The following is an 18131-nucleotide window of genomic DNA, read 5'->3' as shown; positions in this document are numbered from 1 at the left end:
ATAATCTTTGTAAGGTTATAGTCTTTGCTTGTGTTCATGATTAAAGACTTCAACACAGGGGGGTGGAGAGAGAGAGAGAGAGAGAGAGAGAGAGAGAGAGAGAGGATATAAAATGAGGGAAAGCAACAATGGGCAGCCAAGGACAAAGTGAAACCCATGAGTTCTTATGTGTCCGAACTTAGTAGTACAGTTGTCTGGTAGAATCAGGGGAGTCTTCTAAACCTATACACTTAATGGAAGAGTAGAAGAAGCCCCAACAAGAGCTAGGAATACCAGAGCTCTTTAAATTCAGTTTTGTCTCACACCAAATGAGTCAGCAGACCAATGACAAAGAGTGTGCACTATTTTACATCATGGATGTTCATTGGCAAATGTTCCAAATCTCATCTAAAACCCTCTATTTTAGTCAAATTTGCAATATGTGTGTGTGTGTGCGCGCGCGCGCGTGCCCGCACATGCGCGCATGTGCCCACATGTGTAATATCTGAAAAATCAACCCAGACTCTCCAAATTAACATATTACAAAGGCACCAGAATAATATCCCTGTATTTTAGGAAAAGGAGAGACATATTAGCACATTGTTGAGAATTAAATCCTTAGAAAATGAACTGAAAGCCTTGCCTGGCTTGTGAAAAAGAGGACCGGGTGCTGCGAGAAGAGATTAGAAGGCACCGAAGAGGACCATGGTATTGTTATTCCAGCATGGTTCTCCTACACTGTAGTGCTGGCTTTCCTACACCAAGAGATGTGGACCATGTTCACGTCCCTGAAATCTAGACAGAACTGGAACCATGACAGAAGTGACACTATTTCTTTTGGGCTAGGGTAAAGATAATGCATATCCACTGGGCTCTCTCATTCTGGAAAGTCTCAGCATTGAGTTGGTCCTAATATTATGAGGAAACAACCTATTAAAGGTCCTGTCTGTATGATCTGGTTAACATTTCTAGCTAGCTAATGTCTTACTATGAGCCAGAAGCAGCAGTTGGATGATTTTTGTCCCAGTCTCCAAATAGCCCCTGCAACTGATGTCAGATGGAGTACAGAAATAAAACACTTCACCAAGTCTTGCCCAAATTACAAATATGATGAGTACAGTTAATATTTTATTACTTCCTGTCACCAAGTTTATGAAATATTTTAGATGACTATATTAACTGAGTCAATTTTTTCAAAGAAAAAAATACATATGATAATGGATGTATATTGTTTTGTTAAATTGTGTGTAATTATCTCTCATAATAATTAGTACTTTTATACAAGTAATATTCTTTTCATTTTTAAAGATTTATTTTGTTTTTAATTATGTATATGTGTGTCTATGTCATGGTATGTGCACTTGTATGCAGGTGCCCTTAGTGAACAGAAGGCAGCACTGGATCGTCTGAACCCCTGAAGTTACATATGGTTGGGCCATCAGACATGAGTACTGGGAACAGGACTTGAGACTTCTATAATAGACATGCTCCTAACCCCTAAGCCATCTCTCCAGCCTCAAGAAATGGTATTTTCTGCTGGCGAGGATGTGGAGAAAGAGGAACACTCCTCCATTGTTGGTGGGATTGCAGACTGGTACAACCATTCTGGAAATCAGTCTGGAGGTTCCTCAGAAAATTGGACATTGAACTACCTGAGGACCCAGCTATACCTCTCTTGGGCATATACCCAAAAGATGCCCCAACATATAACAAAGACACGTGCTCCACTATGTTCATAGCAGCCTTATTTATAATAGCCAGAAGCTGGAAAGAACCCAGATGCCCTTCAACAGAGGAATGGATACAGAAAATGTGGTACATCTACACAATGGAATATTACTCAGCTATCAAAAACAATGACTTTATGGAATTCATAGGCAAATAGAGGGAACTGGAAAATATCATCTTCAGTGAGGTAACCCAATCACAGAAAAACACACATGGTATGCACTCATTGATAAGTGGCTATTAGCCCAAATGCTTGAATTACCCTAGATGCACAGAACACATGAAACTCAAGAAGGATGACCAAAATGTGAATGCTTCACTCCTTCTTTAAAAGGGGAACAAGAATACCCTTGGCAGGAAATAGGGAGGCAAAGATTAAAACAGAGGCAGAAGGAACACCCATTCAGAGCCTGCCCCATATGTGGCCCATACATATACAGCCACCCAATTAAACAAGATGGATGAAGCAAAGAAGTGCAGGCCGACAGGAGCCGGGTGTAGATCTCTCCTGAGATACACAGCCAGAATATGGCAAATACATAGGTGAATGCCAGCAGCAAACCACTGAACTGAGAACGGGACCCCTGTTGAAGGAATCAGAGAAAGGACTGGAAGAGCTTGAAGGGGCTCGAGACCCCATATGTACAACAATGCCAAGTAACCAGAGCTTTCAGGGACTAAGCCACTACCTAAAGACTATACATGGACTGACCCTGGACTCTGACCTCATAGGTAGGAATGAATATCCTAGTAAGAGCACCAGTGGAAGGGGAAGCCCTGGGTCCTGCTAAGACTGAACCCCCAGTGAACGTGATTGTTGGGGGGGAGGGCGGTAATGGGGGGAGGATGGGGAGGGGAACACCCATATAGAAGGGGAGGGGGAGGGATTAGGGGGATGTTGGCCTGGAAACCGGGAAAGGGAATAACATTCAAAATGTAAATAAGAAATACTCAAGTCAATAAAAAAAAAAAAGAAAAAAGTAATGGTATTTTCTTAACTTTTCTTCCTGAGACAGTTGTAGATTTGCATGCAGCTATAAAATGTAATACACAGCTCCCATACAATTTCTACCTAACTTCTCTCATCATAACATGTCATTAATCATAGCACAGTGTCACCTCTCAGAAAATGTTATTGATACAAGCCACCAATCTTACTCAGATTTACTGGTTTTACAAATAGAAGCTGTGCTTGTGTGTGTGTGTGTGTGTGTGTGTGTGTGTGTGTGTGTGTGTGTGTAAGTCTATGTAATTTTACCACAAATATAGCTTCAGTTGATCACCCTCTAGTCTAGAAACTGTGATCCTCCTGTCTCTGATGCTTCTCAGCCTGAAGTAGCAGGATTCTAAGTAGGCACAGCCACACTCGCAGGTTTTGTTTGTTTATTTGTTATATGCAGATGGGTGGGAACTAAATTCAGATCCTCATGCTTTCACAGCAGCATGCTTACACACTAAGCCATCCATCTATCGCCCCTGTCCCTGGCTTCCTTTTCTTAGAAAGCACTCCCGATATCTATAAAGGAGCAGAATGTACTACCTCATCCCCCAGCAGAAGATTTAAATGTGTTTTCCACCAGATATTTTTAAGTGCATGAAGAATTAAAAATATGCAAAGGACTGAATCTGGAATAAGATTAAAAATATAAAATACATAAGGTCCCGTGCAATTGACTTGCAAATTGCCTATGCCTTTGGAGAGTTAAGAGAGGGGTGTACTGAGTTTTCTAGTTCACAACAATCTTAAGAAAATAATGATGCAGTTGCTCAGAGATGTCTAAACTGATTCTGAGGATGGTAGTAATGCCTCCCGTTGTGTGGACGGAGGTGATGTGGTTACCGTAAGTGAAACTGATTGACAATAAGACAATGAGAGGCAGGGCTTGAAGCTTAGTTAGACTAGAAAGCACATGCAGTAGATGATAGCTACCGATTGCCTTCATTTCACAACAGGCAAAGGGAAACAAAGACCTCATGCTGCAGATTTCTCATTGTTTTAAAAAACAACAGCAGTGAAGTTGCACTTCAATGAGTTATTGATTCAGTTCCATGATGCTCACAATTATATCAGTAACTGAAAAGAGCACATATTGGTTCAGAGTTGCTCTCCCTCCACAATTTGAAATCTCTGGATTGGAACAAGTCATGCAAGGCAATTCCTGTATATATGCCCTCTGCCAGCGCAGCTTTGGTAACTGTTGAACACTGCTAAGAGGAAGGTTATACTCTCCGCCCCATGCAGAGAGTGTGGCCTACATGGCTGGTTAAATGTGGCAGTTTATAGACACTGACACTGGTTCTTTAAAAGGAACCAAAGAAAGAGCTGAGCATGCTTTCGGGGAATGTAAATTTCCCACAATCATAGGAAAATGTGTTCAATATCCTTAGTCATTAGGGACTCACCAAATGAAAACCACAACCAGGTCACATTACATAACAGAATGGAAAAGAATCAAAAGCAGCAGGTGTTGGCAAAGATGGGAAGCAACTGGAAGGCTCTCATTGCTGACACACATGTCAAATACCAATTCTTGTTGTATCTAACATGACTTAACATAATCGTTTTTTATGACCCAGCAACTTCACATATCTATTAACCAAAATAAATAAGTGCATCTGTTACAAAAATGAAAGACTTGTACATGTGCATCCAGGGCTACTTTATTCAATTATCCATCAACTGAAAATATCCCAGATGTTCATCAGTAGAAATGTGAACAAACAAAAGACTACAAATGAACAATAAAAAGAACAAAATAGACTCTGTCTATTAACATAGATTTGTTTTAAAAATAGATTGGATAAAAAGAAACCTAAACAGAAGAGTACCATAATCCCATTTACGTGAGGGTCAGGAATGTGCAGACTGATTTAAATCTGACTGCTAATGGCAGACCTGCTGGTTCACATCTATATTCTCAGCTACTTGAGAAGCTGGGCAAGAAAACTTCTAATTCAAAGCTTGCTTGGGCTACAAAGTGAGTTTAAGGCCAATTAGCATAGTTTAGAGAGACAGTGCTGCAAAATTTGTAAAAGACTGATGCTGCAATTCAGAGGTAGAGTTATATGCATGAAGTTACAGGTTTAGTCCCCAGCACTGCAGACATAAATAAATATACAAATAAACAAGCAAAAAAATTATCCTGCCTTGTGGATAGGAGAACTGATCAGAAAGATTGAGATAGTCAACTAACTCGGATTCTTGGGGCTCTCATATTCTCAACCACCAACCAACAAACGCACACGGGGTGGATCTAGGCCTCCCTGCACATATGTAGCAGATGTGCAGCTTGGTCTTCATGTGGGTTGCGAACAACTGGAGCTGGGACTATCCCAGAAGCTGTTGCCTGTCTGTGAGATATGTTCTCCTATCTGGGCTGCCCTGTCTGTCAGTGGTAGAGGAAGTGCCTAGCCTCGCAGAGCCCCCTCCCCCTCTCAGAGGAGAAGGGGAGAGGAGATGGGGGAAGGATTTTGGGAAGGGGTGAGCTGGATAGGGATAGTAAGCAGGACATAAGGTGAATTGAAAAAATAATTTAATTTAGAAAAAAATGAGGGATAGTTCTAGAAGATGAAAATATTCTGTATTCTCAATTGCCTGATGGTTGTGTGTTATTATAAATTCATTAAAGTTCTTTATATTATGCACATAAGATCTTATACATTTTAATGTATGCATTAGGCTATAGTAATAGACTAAGATAATATCTAGATTTTGACAGAAACAAAACTGGTCAAATCAATTTTCCAGCTTCATACAAGGAAACAATACCAGCCTCCATGTTTCCATGATGTTCATAGGTACATATACAGGGCCAGTTACATTCAGAAATGACAAATATTGAACACATAATACCCCAAAGAGAAATCCTTCTTTTCCCAAACGTTTCTATTATACAGAGAGGCATTGCCTGCTATCATACCACACACACACACACACACACACACACACACACACACAAACAATTATTAAAGAAATAGAAACCTTACTGAAACACCCTATTTTCTAAATGCCCATCTTCAGTTAAGCAAAATCTTTTTCTTCCGTTTACTTGGTAAAAGGGATGCCTATGGGACCTGCCTTCCTTTAGCAATGCTTTCTCCTGTAAGGCAAATGACCGCTCCTGTACATCTAGTTTATCTTTAAGGAAGTCACATCTTAGTAAATATAAATTGCTCAAGGTTATTATTTTCCATTTTATTTTTGAGATTAGAATTGAAGCAGGTCTCCCTTTCCTCTCCTCCCCTCAAGCCATCCCATAGACCCCACTCCACCATCCTTCAAATTTATAGCCATGTTTTTCTAATTCTTTGATAAAATGGCACATCGAAAAGCAACATGGTTTCTTTCAGCTTACAATTCCAAGTCACAGTCCATCACTGAAGGAGGTCAGAGCAGGACCCTGGAGGCAGGAGCTGATGTGGAGGACAAGAAGGAATACCTTCCCCTCCCCCAAAGTTTACTCAGCCTGCTCTCTTATAGAATCCAGGGACCACTAGCCCAGGGTTGGCACTACCCCCAATGGGCTGGGTCCTCCCAAATCAAACACTTACTAAGAAAATGCCCCATCGGCTTGTCTTTTGCTAGCTCTATCTTCTGGAGGCATTTTCTCAATCGAGGTTCCATCTTTCGGCTTGTGTTAAGCTGACATAAACCATAACACTATGGGTCCAAAACGCAGAATTCATAGGCACCAACTTAAAGCAGGAAATAACTACTGAGTATGTTGTCCTCAGATTGTTTGCACCGGTCGCTCTAGATTCCAACTCCTCTTGTCAGGCTTTCAAAAGTGGGAAAGACAAGATGCTTTTGGCTTCCATGCAATCAAAGAGGAAATTAGAATTAGGATTATCCTAATGAGTCCACTCTAATGAGAGAGATGTGGTTCCCTAGGAAACAGGATACTCTAGAGAAGTAGCAGTGAGTACTGGGAATCTGAAAAGTAGTACAAACTGGCCAAAGAGAACAACAGGGCAGAATAGCAGAGAGCTACAAAATGCTCTTTTCTCCTTATTAACTTCTGGAGTGACTTTGTGTTTAGAGCTCAGTGACCTTTTCAGTGATCCCACTATGAACTTCATCTCAACAACATCTCAGAGCGGTAGAGAGGACGTATCAATTCATTTCCTCATTAGTGACCTCTTCTGTCTTACACTGTATTTCTTAATAGTCCCTGCATTTTCTGTGGGTGTCAGCAAGAAGCCTAGAGCAGATATTTAAGGACATTATTTGATGGGACTCATTTATGAAAGTTAAGAGATAAGGTTAGCTTTTTTGCAAAAACCACTGAAAAGCACCCGTTATCTCAAAATACACATAGGACACATCAGGACCCTGGAAAGAAGAGTTATTCAAATTTTGGTTGACTTACATGCTGCCACAGAAAATACTTTACTTGTACGTAAAATCACCCGCTGCTGCCCACTGTACCCTTCCAGGGAAGTAGGAGGGCCAAATACAAATGTGAAAATTGTTACATGCCCCAGGCTGAATTTTGAAATTCTCCAGTCTGCCCCTTATACAGCTTTAGAAAGTATCAAAGGAAATATATATTTCTGTATTCAATACCAGTGTTACCACAAACATTTTTTTAAAAAACATTTTCTCTAAATTTTAGGCACATAGTCTCCGTAAACTTTGATTAGTGCCTTTTCTATTTTGATGGATATAACAACATAGGTCTTTGGAAATCAGTTTTTAATCATATATGCTTATTCCAAATATCCATAAGCTATATTACATCCTTATCCAGTACAAATCAAAACAAAAACTTTTGTTTTGCCATGGCACTATGCTGCACAGAAGTTATTCTCATGTGATATCACAAAACAACTGAATCCTCAATGTTGAACTTTTCAACTGAATTTTTGATAGGAGTAGTAGTAATATTATGTGTTCCTTTTGACAGATAGACTTTTAATAACTTCATGGTGAGTCGATGAATTATGTGCAAATAAAATTAAGTCATCATTGGAATTAACAGATGTTCCCCTTATTTGAAGGCTCTAATAGAACGAATATAAAAATCCATTTATTTACTGTTTTGTGATGTTCTTCTGCTCATGGGTCAAAAAAAGTTTGGAATAAAAATGGAATTATTGTTGAAAATGACCATTTTCTCTAACTTAAAAGCTATATTCTATATTGAACTTGGGGTACACATCTATAATCTCAGCACTTGGGTGTCTGAAGCAGGAGGATAGGGAGCTTCATGCTATCTTAGGTTACCTAGCAAGTTCTAGACCACCCCAGGCGTCTCAAGATTCTGTCTCAAAAAAGATCAAACCAAAACAGGTTTCTATTTCTTTTTTTCACTGAGTAACCTCTAAATTAGTTTTCTGAACATATCATTGTTAAGTTGTTGTTATGGGGTATAGGTTTCTTAACTATCAAGTTCAAAATATGCACTTATGCACTGTTTATGCATTTGCTCCCCTAGATTTCCTTATTATCACTTAATGTATTAGTTTGACTCCCTGGTCAAATGCTAAATGTCTCCATTTTTTTTGTCCAAATGACATGTTCATATGTAACTTTCTTTAGAAATGTAACATGGGTAATTTGTTAATGATCATGCATTTTGGTTTTTAGCCTGTAGAGGACTGGCAAACTTCTGTCATCAGGCTAAATCTAGAATATAATTTTTGTAAATAAAGTTTTATTGGAGCACACATATTCACTTTATGAATATTGTCTATGGTTGCAGCAGAAACCATGTGGCCCACAAAGCTTCAAATATTTCCATGTGGCCCAGTAATTATTTAAATGCTATTAAAGATAATGTCCACTGAACCTTGTTCCACATTCAACATAACAAGGCTTAGAGGCCTTAGTTTTCAGCATATAATTTATAAACCCAGCTTTGCCACAGCAGCATTGATACTTTGGACTGGGTATTTTGATAACAGAGGAATTCGCCCATGAACAGAACGATGCATTTTAGCATCTGTGTTCTTTATTCACCAAGCACCATCTTTATCCTCCGTTGAAATGACTGAAAGCATCTATAGATGGTGCCAAACACCATTTCTGGGTCAAATCATCACTAGACGAGGATTATTTACCTAATTTATAATTCCCCACTATTTTATATATTGTGAATTTTTAAGATTTTGTTTTATTTTGAATTATGTGTGCTTGTGTATACCTGACTGTGACTGAGGGGTTGCCTATGAAGGAGAGAAGAGCCTTAGATCTATTGAAGCTGGAGTTGCTGTTCGTTGTGAGTCCCTTGACATGGGTTCAGGGGATCAAACATGGGTCCTTTTGAAAAATGGAAGGCATTTTTAATCACGGAGCCATCTCTTTCTAGCCACAATTCTATGCATCTTAAGGCTGTGACTTAATGCTGCCTGACTGAGTGGTCACAAGGGATAACATTCTTTGAGGAAAAGCATGGAATCCTGATAGCTTGTTCTTATCTTGTGACAACACATTAAGAGTTTTAGGTTGGGGGCTGGAGAGAGGGCTCAGCAATTAAGAGCACTGACTGCTCTCCCAGAGGTCCTCAGTTCAAATCACAGAGATAACATGGTGGCTCACAGCCATCTGTAAAGAGATCCGATGTTTTCTGGTGTGCCTGAAGACAGAGACATATAAATAAAAATAAAGAAACAAATCTTTAAAAAAGTTTTATTTGAATGTTTGAGTGTCTTAGCTACAGCTCCTATTGCTGTGATGAAACATCATAACCAAAGAAACTTGGGGAAGAAAGGATTTACTGGGCTTACACTTCGGTATCACTGTTCATCACTGAAGGAAGTCAGAATAGAAACGCTAACAGGACAGGAACCTGGAGATAGGAACCTGCTCGTGCAAAAATTCTGGAAGGGACCTGCTTATTGAGTTGCTTCCTGTGGCTTTCTCGTGCTGCTTTCTTATAGAACCCAGGACCACCAACCCAGGGATGGCACCATTCCAATGGGATAGACCCTCTCCCATTAATCACTAATTTTAAGAAATGCTTTATAAGCTTTCCTATAGACCCATCTTATGGAGGCATTTGCTCAATTGAGGTGTCCTTTCCTCAGATGACTTTAACTTGTGTCAACTTGACATAAAACTGTCCATCACACCAAGTTCACTTAAAAGGAACTAAATTATACTCCACATTTTCAATTCTTTAAACTTCTCATAATATTATGATTTGGATATGAAGTGTCTCCTCCAAAAGTTCTTATGTCAAAGACTTGGTTATTGGCCAAGTACTTGGGAAATAACTGAATCATGCAGGCTCTGATTAAATCAGTGGGTTAATCTACTGACATATTAATACTGGGAAGGGATGGACACTTTTGGAGGTGGCCAATAGAGGAAGTAGAACACTGGAGAGCGTCCTTGGAGGATTTATTTTTCCCAGTTCTTTTCTGGGTCGTTCTCCTTCCCAGCAGCCAGGAAGTGAGCAGGTCTGTCTCATCACATTCTGCCCTTGTATTCTGTCTCCCACAGACTTGGAATCAATGGATCCAGCTGACTATGGATAGCACATTTGAAAATATGAGCCCAAATAGATCCTTCCTCCTTTAAGTGATTATCTCAGACATTTTTTCACAGCAACGAAAAGCTAGTTAACCCACATATTATTCTATGATAATAGTAGATTCTTTTGAACTGTACCCCAAACAAACACACTATTTCTATAGAGCATAGATGGGGCTGGGGATTTAGCTCAGTGGTAGAGCGCTTACCTAGGAAGCGCAAGGCCCTGGGTTCGGTCCCCAGCTCCGAAAAAAAAAAAAAAAGAACCAAAAAAAAAGATGACCTGGGTTTTTCTAGATTTTAAAAAAAAAAAGTCTATAGAGCATAGATAATAATTTAATTGCTGTCCCATCAACTGATGCTTGTCTTGGACTGCCTCTGTACTACTTGAAATTTTAGAGGCATTAACAGGAATTAGAAGAGATAATATGGGACTCTCCTCTATTTTACTTGAGATCTGTTGTTTGCAACCACCTCTGACTTCGATTTTTTTGATTAGATTGATTGTTAAGAAGAAAAGTAATTCATAAATAGTCCTCATGTTTACTGAGTGGGCTGTAAAATTTGGCTTGAAACTAAACTGAAAATTATTCCTTAAAACAGACTTGACAAATTATTACCAGTAATTACTCGAGGAAGCTCACAGTGCCAATATCCTGAATGGCAGGAACTCAGCTTCGCAATCACCAGGAAGCTGCTGTCATTATGATGAGTCTTACAGAAGAGGGCATCTCATTCCCAGGATCTAGGCGGTTCCGCACAGTAACTCCAAACACTGCTATTATTGATTTTTTACTTTAAATTTGGCATGTTGGACTCAGATGTGGGGGCTTTCTGATCCTGGTTGTGGTTTGGTGTTTAGACATCTGCCTCAAGTATTTTATTGTCTGGAAACAATGTTAATTTTACTCATCAATATGACACCGGGGATAAGATACAGAAAGGACTCTTTGTACTTTGTTATTGTTGTCACTTCAGTAAGATTCCCTTCTTTCCTTCCATCCTATCTATCTATCTATCTATCTATCTATCTATCTATCTATCTATCTATCTATCTATCTATCTCATCTATCTATCTCATCTATCTACCTATCTCATCTATCTATCTATCTATCTATCTATCTATCTATCTATCTATCTATCTCATCTATCTATCTCATCTATCTACCTATCTCATCTATCTATCTATCTATCTATCTATCTATCTATCTATCTATCGATCTATCTATCTATCTTCTTTCTTGTTGATCCAGGATCTCTGTAGCTCTAACTGTCCTGAAACTCACTCTATACCTTAAGCTAGCTTTAGAATTGCAGTGATCCTCCTGCCTCAGCCTTTCAAGTGCTGGAATTACAGTCCTGAGCTACCCATGTCCTTTCCCCTTTCTCCTAGTCTATAAAATTGCTTTCAGTCTACAATATAGATTTTATGCATTCAGTAGCATAATTACCACAAATTAATTGGCTTTGTCCATGGAAAATACCAAACTGAGGCAGAGTGGAATGAATGAGAAGGTTGCGTTGGTGGAGTTGTTTTTAATGTTTGAAGTTGAAAGGACAGTTGCAGTTTGCCAATAAGTTTCACTGATCTGGGGACTGGAAATATAGCTTAGCAGTTAAGAGGGCTGGTTGTTCACCCATGGAAGGCAGCTTATACCTCTCAGAGCATCCAAGTCCTTCCTGTAGCATCTGGGAACATCCACATGTATATGCAACTGCACATGTGCATGCATCACATAAATAAAAATAAAACCAATATATCATTACAGTGTTGACCATTATTTTTAGAAAATCTTCTGAAATTACATATTGACCATATACTTAAGTCATGGGAAAAATTAAAGAAATAATTCCAATAAATTAAGCAAGATCTGAAAAAAACATACATTTAATGTATGTCTACCACTGATTTTAATCTTAGTTGCAATGAAAATGTTTTGTCTTATCAAGGAATTGGAAATGAAAACACAAGAGTGTATTTCATAAAATTATAAACCATTCTAGACAAGCATTTCTTATTTCAAAAGGAAAACAGTAGCTCTCAATTTAAATTTTACAGCTGGAATGTAAGTCATGTTAACAGTGTGTCACTGACTGGATGGTTTCATCGCTGTGAAATGAAGCATGGTTCAATTCAGCAAGCATTTATGGTACATCTATGAGATGAATGCCTGTTCTAGGTGTGGCAAGGAACATAGAGAAAACAACTGTACATTTGTGCTTTACTAAATGAAATAACCAATGACCTAAGAGGTGAGTGGTGCAGGAGGATTATCTGCTGATTATCTCAAGTTCGTGTTCTGCTAGCAGAGGGAAAATTATGTTAGAAAATATGACAAAGCAATTTGCTTTGTCTCACTTTCTAGCTGTGTCACCATGGCAGATGAAAAAAGCAAAACAAAACAGTGAATTCAAAACAAATTACACATGTCAAAAAGAGGCACTGTAATGCTTGCAAAGAGGGAAGGAAAAGGATTTTTCTTTCAATCCTTATGCATTTTGAAGATACTTAGTTGGTGGTCAGGTGCGCATAGACCTCTGGGGTTTAGGTGTCTGATGTTTGCTACTCTTGTAGAGAAAGTTAAAAGGGAGCTCTCACGGCTATGGCCATCCTTTCTGATAGCTAAGTGAAAGAGGACTGCATTGGATATGAAATGGACCTTTCTGTTTATGAGATAGTGGACCAAAGGTATTTGAAGTTTCCCATGGGCCGATGAAAGGGTAGAGTTGATATTCTTCCCATGACTATTCAGTTTTCTTTATCTCTTTTACTCCCAAGCCTTTCCATACTTCTGCCTGGAAGCTGAGCCTGCTGTTGTCTCAAGTCATCCCACTAAGTAGACAATAAGCACACACTCTCAGGGTCCCAATGAGCCACAACAGTTAGCCCATTTTGATAATTATAAGTGGTATTAGTTAGTTACTTCTCTTAAGGCCGTGATGAACCTTAAAGCAAGAAGCAACTTAAAGGAGGACTGATTACTTTGGTTTACAGTTTGAAGGGACATTATCTACTATGGCAGGGAAAGCATGGTGTCAGGAGCTAGAGGCTGTTGGTCATACTGCATCCCTAGTCAAGAAGCAGAGAGAGAACAGAAAGTGGGGCCAGGCTATAAAAACTCAAGGTCTGCTTCCCAGTTACCCACTTCCTCCAGCAAAGGTGCATGTCCTAAAGGTTCCTACAGCCTTCCCAAACAGTATCACCAGCTAAGGAATTGAAACACACGAGCCTATGGGGAACAAAATAATGAAGAAGCTCACACACTTATAGTTAGAGCGTGGTCCAAATACATTTCCAGTCATTTCCGTTATCTTTATTGTTTACATGGAGTATCCTTGGTTAATAAGGTTCACTCACAATCTACTGGACATGATTTCTGTTTGTTTTTCCACGGGGTTTCCTATTTCCAGAAATTCACAAATGATACGTGGCTTAGTCTGTCAAGGTGTGAAGGAGATTTTGAACCTTTTTTATAGGCATCAAAATTACCATCTCTCTATGTCTCCTTAGTGTTGAAACTTTGGTCTATTCAAATGGGTTCTACTGGAACTTTCTCTGCCTGACCTCATCGTAAGTGTTTCTCTACTTAGCAATTCTAGTCAATATCTTTTCACATTTATTCCTGGCTCAGTTATCTTTCTAATTACCTTGACAAAACAACTGACAGAAGCATAATTAAAAAAGATAAATGTATTCTGATTTTGCTTTACAGGGTGACAGTCCACTCTGGCAGGAAGGGCCTGGCTGCAGGAGCAGTTCTGTCTGTGGTGTCCAGAGTGTAGCAACGGTCCTCCAGAAGGATACAGGCAGGAAACAGAGAAAAAAAAATGGAACCAGAGGCTCGTTACAATCTTCAAGGGACCGATTCTCTACAACCAAGCCCTACTTCCTGATGGCTCCATATGTTCCAAAGTAATGCTAGAAGCATCCAAAACCAGACTATTCAAAACCAGAGCCTTAATGGGACATTTCAGATGCATGGGTATAGTCATGTCAAGACCAACATCTCAGCACCATGGGAATGGCAAAGCCTTCTTAGGACAAGACTCAGGGATAGCAATGACTCCTTTGGTCCAAGTGCACATGTTGACAGCGTATGCAGAACGTGCCTATCATATCTTTCTTCCCCTGGATGTTACAGTATGAATACTGTTCTCCCTGACAAAGGCTGTTCCTATTGAAATTAGCTAAATCTGCCTCCCCATTTATCTGTATACAATTTCTGCCTCCTTGCTTGTTTGTCCATCTCTGTATTTAGCTGCATGCAATGGGTCCATCTCCCTTTTCGGTTGTGTGAGTTCAACACACTGAGGTTCTGCTGGACTTGGTGTGCTTCATCAGAGAGCCCAAATCACCCTATCACAGTTCCTCTGTGTCCCAGTTTCTGTTATTTCTTTCTTTCTTCACCATCCCTGGTCAAGCCATGCAAAGACATGGCCCAATGCAAAACATTCTCTGATGTGGCTTCATTAAAGAATTTGAATTTTGTATTATCATGAACATATAGCTTCATATCATAAAGAAAATTACGTGATACTTCAAATGTGGTGCTATAACAAATATGAGATGTCTAGATGACGGACACTTATATGCTGACTCTCATAAAATATGCCTTAAATCTCTGTGGTTGAGAGAACATCGTAACATTATTTCCCTAGGAGTTTCTCAGCTATATAGAGCTGCCTGAAAGACGTGCAGAGAGCCTCAGGTCGTAGCTTTTATGAGTCTATACCAACAATGGGGTGGAGTTTCCAATGATACAGCTGCATTTGTGGCATGCATGTTCCTGTAAGTAGCCACTCAGCCATACTTCTGTACGTAACCTCTAATAAACTCATTAATTCACCATAAAAAGGAATATTGCCCATAGCGGGAAAAAGGGTAGGGCAGAGTACTTAGAGGTGACTATTTTGTCTCTAGTTTTGAAAAGTGAACATGTCTATTTGTGTTTTAGATCTTGCCAAGATTTAGAAGTAAATATTGATTTTTTAATTTCTTCTTACACAAAACTTAACATATATGATTGATATATAGCACCTTGGGTTTTATTTAATAACATAGTTGAGAATTTATGTAATATCAGACTATAAAGAGCATCCCAAATAATTTTAAAGCTGCATAACATTTTATGGGGGTGTTGAGACGGTTTCTCTGTATAACAGCCCTGGCTTTCTGGAACTCACTTGGCAGAATTTGCCTCCCAAGAGCTGGGATTAAAAATGTGATGCACCATGCCTGATTCAACACTGCCTAGCATTCTAATGTGTAGTTGTACCATAATTTTTTAAAGGCACATCAGGGTGATAGACATTGAGTATCTTCCAAACATATAAAAAAAGAAGTTACAGTGAACAATTTGCATACTTTTCACACACATGTATATGTTTTTGCATGTATGCATGTGTCCATTGACTATAATTTCTGAATTTAGACTTTCAGTTTCCACTAAAAACGAGTCTACATTTGTTTCTTTACACAGAGGGACATAACATTCAAAGTACTCAAGACTTTTAAGTTGTCAGAGTGGTGGTAAGTTTTGATGGTTAAATAGGCAGATGTTAATATTACTATACAAATCAATTAATATCCTACTCAAAGGATAAGTATCTTTGAGGCTAACCATGGTTTTACTTGTTGTTCTTGTCAGAAACATTACTAGTTTCTGAATTACACAAAAACTAGAAATACTCACACATTCACTTTTCTCTTTTATTCTGGCCTCAGCACCGTAAAAATAGTTAATAGTGGAGTGAGAATTTGCTTTTATTTTCTGTCTAGCCCTCTACTCAGTAATTTTTGTCTTAGATTGCCCACGATGGACCTAAAACCATAATGAACTGATTTAAATCACAAAACCATCAACAGTAGAAGTGAAGTTAGCCTACCAGCAGGTATTTTAAAACCAAAGACTTAAGCATAGGATGTCAAAATGAATCCAAGGGTTCATTTAATAATGAAGGGTTTAGTAATCCCAGGGTAATCACTTAACTATTGTACCCCAGTTTACTCAATTATAAAATGAAAAGAAAGATCATAGTTTAATCTATTTGTTATTTTAATTTTTATTATTTTTTTCATTCAATATTTTGACCATACCTCCTTTTTAACTCCTCAGAAATCCTCCCCATCTCCTTCCTCCCCCACTCTGAGTTTTTAAATTCCACAATTTTGCTTATAGCAAAAACTGTTTTATATTGGATGATATACACTCCCCACCATCATTTCACAACTATCATGCTTGTTATGAAACAACACTAAATCTTACAACATGTAAGGTACTCTAGTATTTTGTGTTCAATTTAATTCCTGTATTTTAAACAACGTGTTTATTAATTTTGAGCATTACATAGAATGTATTTTGATCATATTGATTCCTTGATTGGTATTATCTTAAAGGCCAGAGACCTCTTAAACTAATATCATAATTTACTAACAGATTGATTCCTGATGTTGAAAACATTAAAGTTAAGTAATCTCTCTCTCTCTCTCTCTCTCTCTCTCTCTCTCTCTCTCTCTCTCTCGCTCTCGCTCTCGCTCTCGCTCTCTCGCTCTCGCTCTCCCTCCCCCTCCTCTCCCTCCCCCTCCTCTCCCTCTCCCTCTCCCTCTCTTTTTTTTCACTCTTTGGTTGGTGGTTAAGTCTCTGGAAGCTCTGGGGGGGTCAGTAATATGGAGGAGTTCTGGCTTATGTTACATATGCAGCATCTGTATGTTTTATTGTTTAAATTACATTTTAACTAGCTAGAAGAAAATGTAATACTTTCATTTTTTATTAATTATATTAATTTATTGGGGGTGGTACACTCCTGTCAGGGCACACATGTGGAAGCCAAAGGACAACGCATGAAAGTCTGGCCTCTCCTTGTAACCATGTGGGTCACATGGTCATCGGGCCATCAGGCTTAGCAGCAAGTGCCTTAACCCACTGGGGCATCTCATCCATCTATTATATGTATTTTTATGTGACGGTTTGCACTGCAAGCAAAGATAGTAAAAACAAACTGAATTCAAATGAGTTAGTGATATGAGGAAATATGACACTGAAGTTAGCCAATGTTAGTTCATGTTTGATTTTAAAAGAAAGGTCAATCAGCATGATAAATGTGATGATAATGGCACAGTCTCTTGAGCAACTAAAATAGCCTTTGGTTGAATTATCTGTGACACAAGCCTTCATCAGTTGTATATTTCTTGTAAGAAATATATTTCTTATAAATATTGTGATCTCTGTGCAAGCATAACATGGTTTAAATAAAAGATCTTCAGCAATCCAAGGTTCCTATGCCTTCGGAGTGAATTGCTTAGAATTGGATACATATACGGCATATGCATCCAGAGAATGTTTATCTGCTAGTTAGTTGTCTGGTAAGAAGACAAGCACACTTGAAAGTGAGCTGATAGGGAAAAAAGATTAGAGCTTCCAATTCAGCTGAATTATACTATGAATTATAGGGTAATAGGAGTGGCTGCAACCCTGCCTGGGATAGCCATTAGCATGGATAAAGTCATCTTCCCAGGCCATTTACTTAAAAAACAAAACAAAACAGTGATTCTGAAAATGTTGCTTCAAAGAGAGTTACAGATAAGGCTCAATGCCCCAGCATAGGGGAATACTAGGGCGGTGTGGCAGGAGGGGGTGGGTGGGTGGGGAGCACCTTCCTAGAAGCATGGAGGAGGGGGATGGAATCGAGGATTTGCAGAGGGAAAATAAGGAAGGGGATAACTTTTGAAATGTAAATAAGTAAAATAATCAGTAAAAAATTTAAAAATTAAAAAAAAATAGAGAGTTACAGAGGGTTTTATGGTTCCCCCAAATCAAATATCAATGCAGATGCTCTGAAGATAATTACTAAAAGCAGATTTATTTCTGTTTTGCTCAAAAACAATTTAGTAAATAGAAGTTTAGAAAACGTTGAGAATAAAAGAAGAAATCAAAGCGGTAATGTATGA

The sequence above is a fragment of the Rattus norvegicus genome, chromosome X (genome assembly GCF_036323735.1).
Source record: "Rattus norvegicus strain BN/NHsdMcwi chromosome X, GRCr8, whole genome shotgun sequence".
NCBI lineage: Eukaryota > Metazoa > Chordata > Mammalia > Rodentia > Muridae > Rattus > Rattus norvegicus.
The sequence above is the reverse complement of the archived record's forward strand: the minus strand, read 5'-3'. Positions refer to the sequence as shown.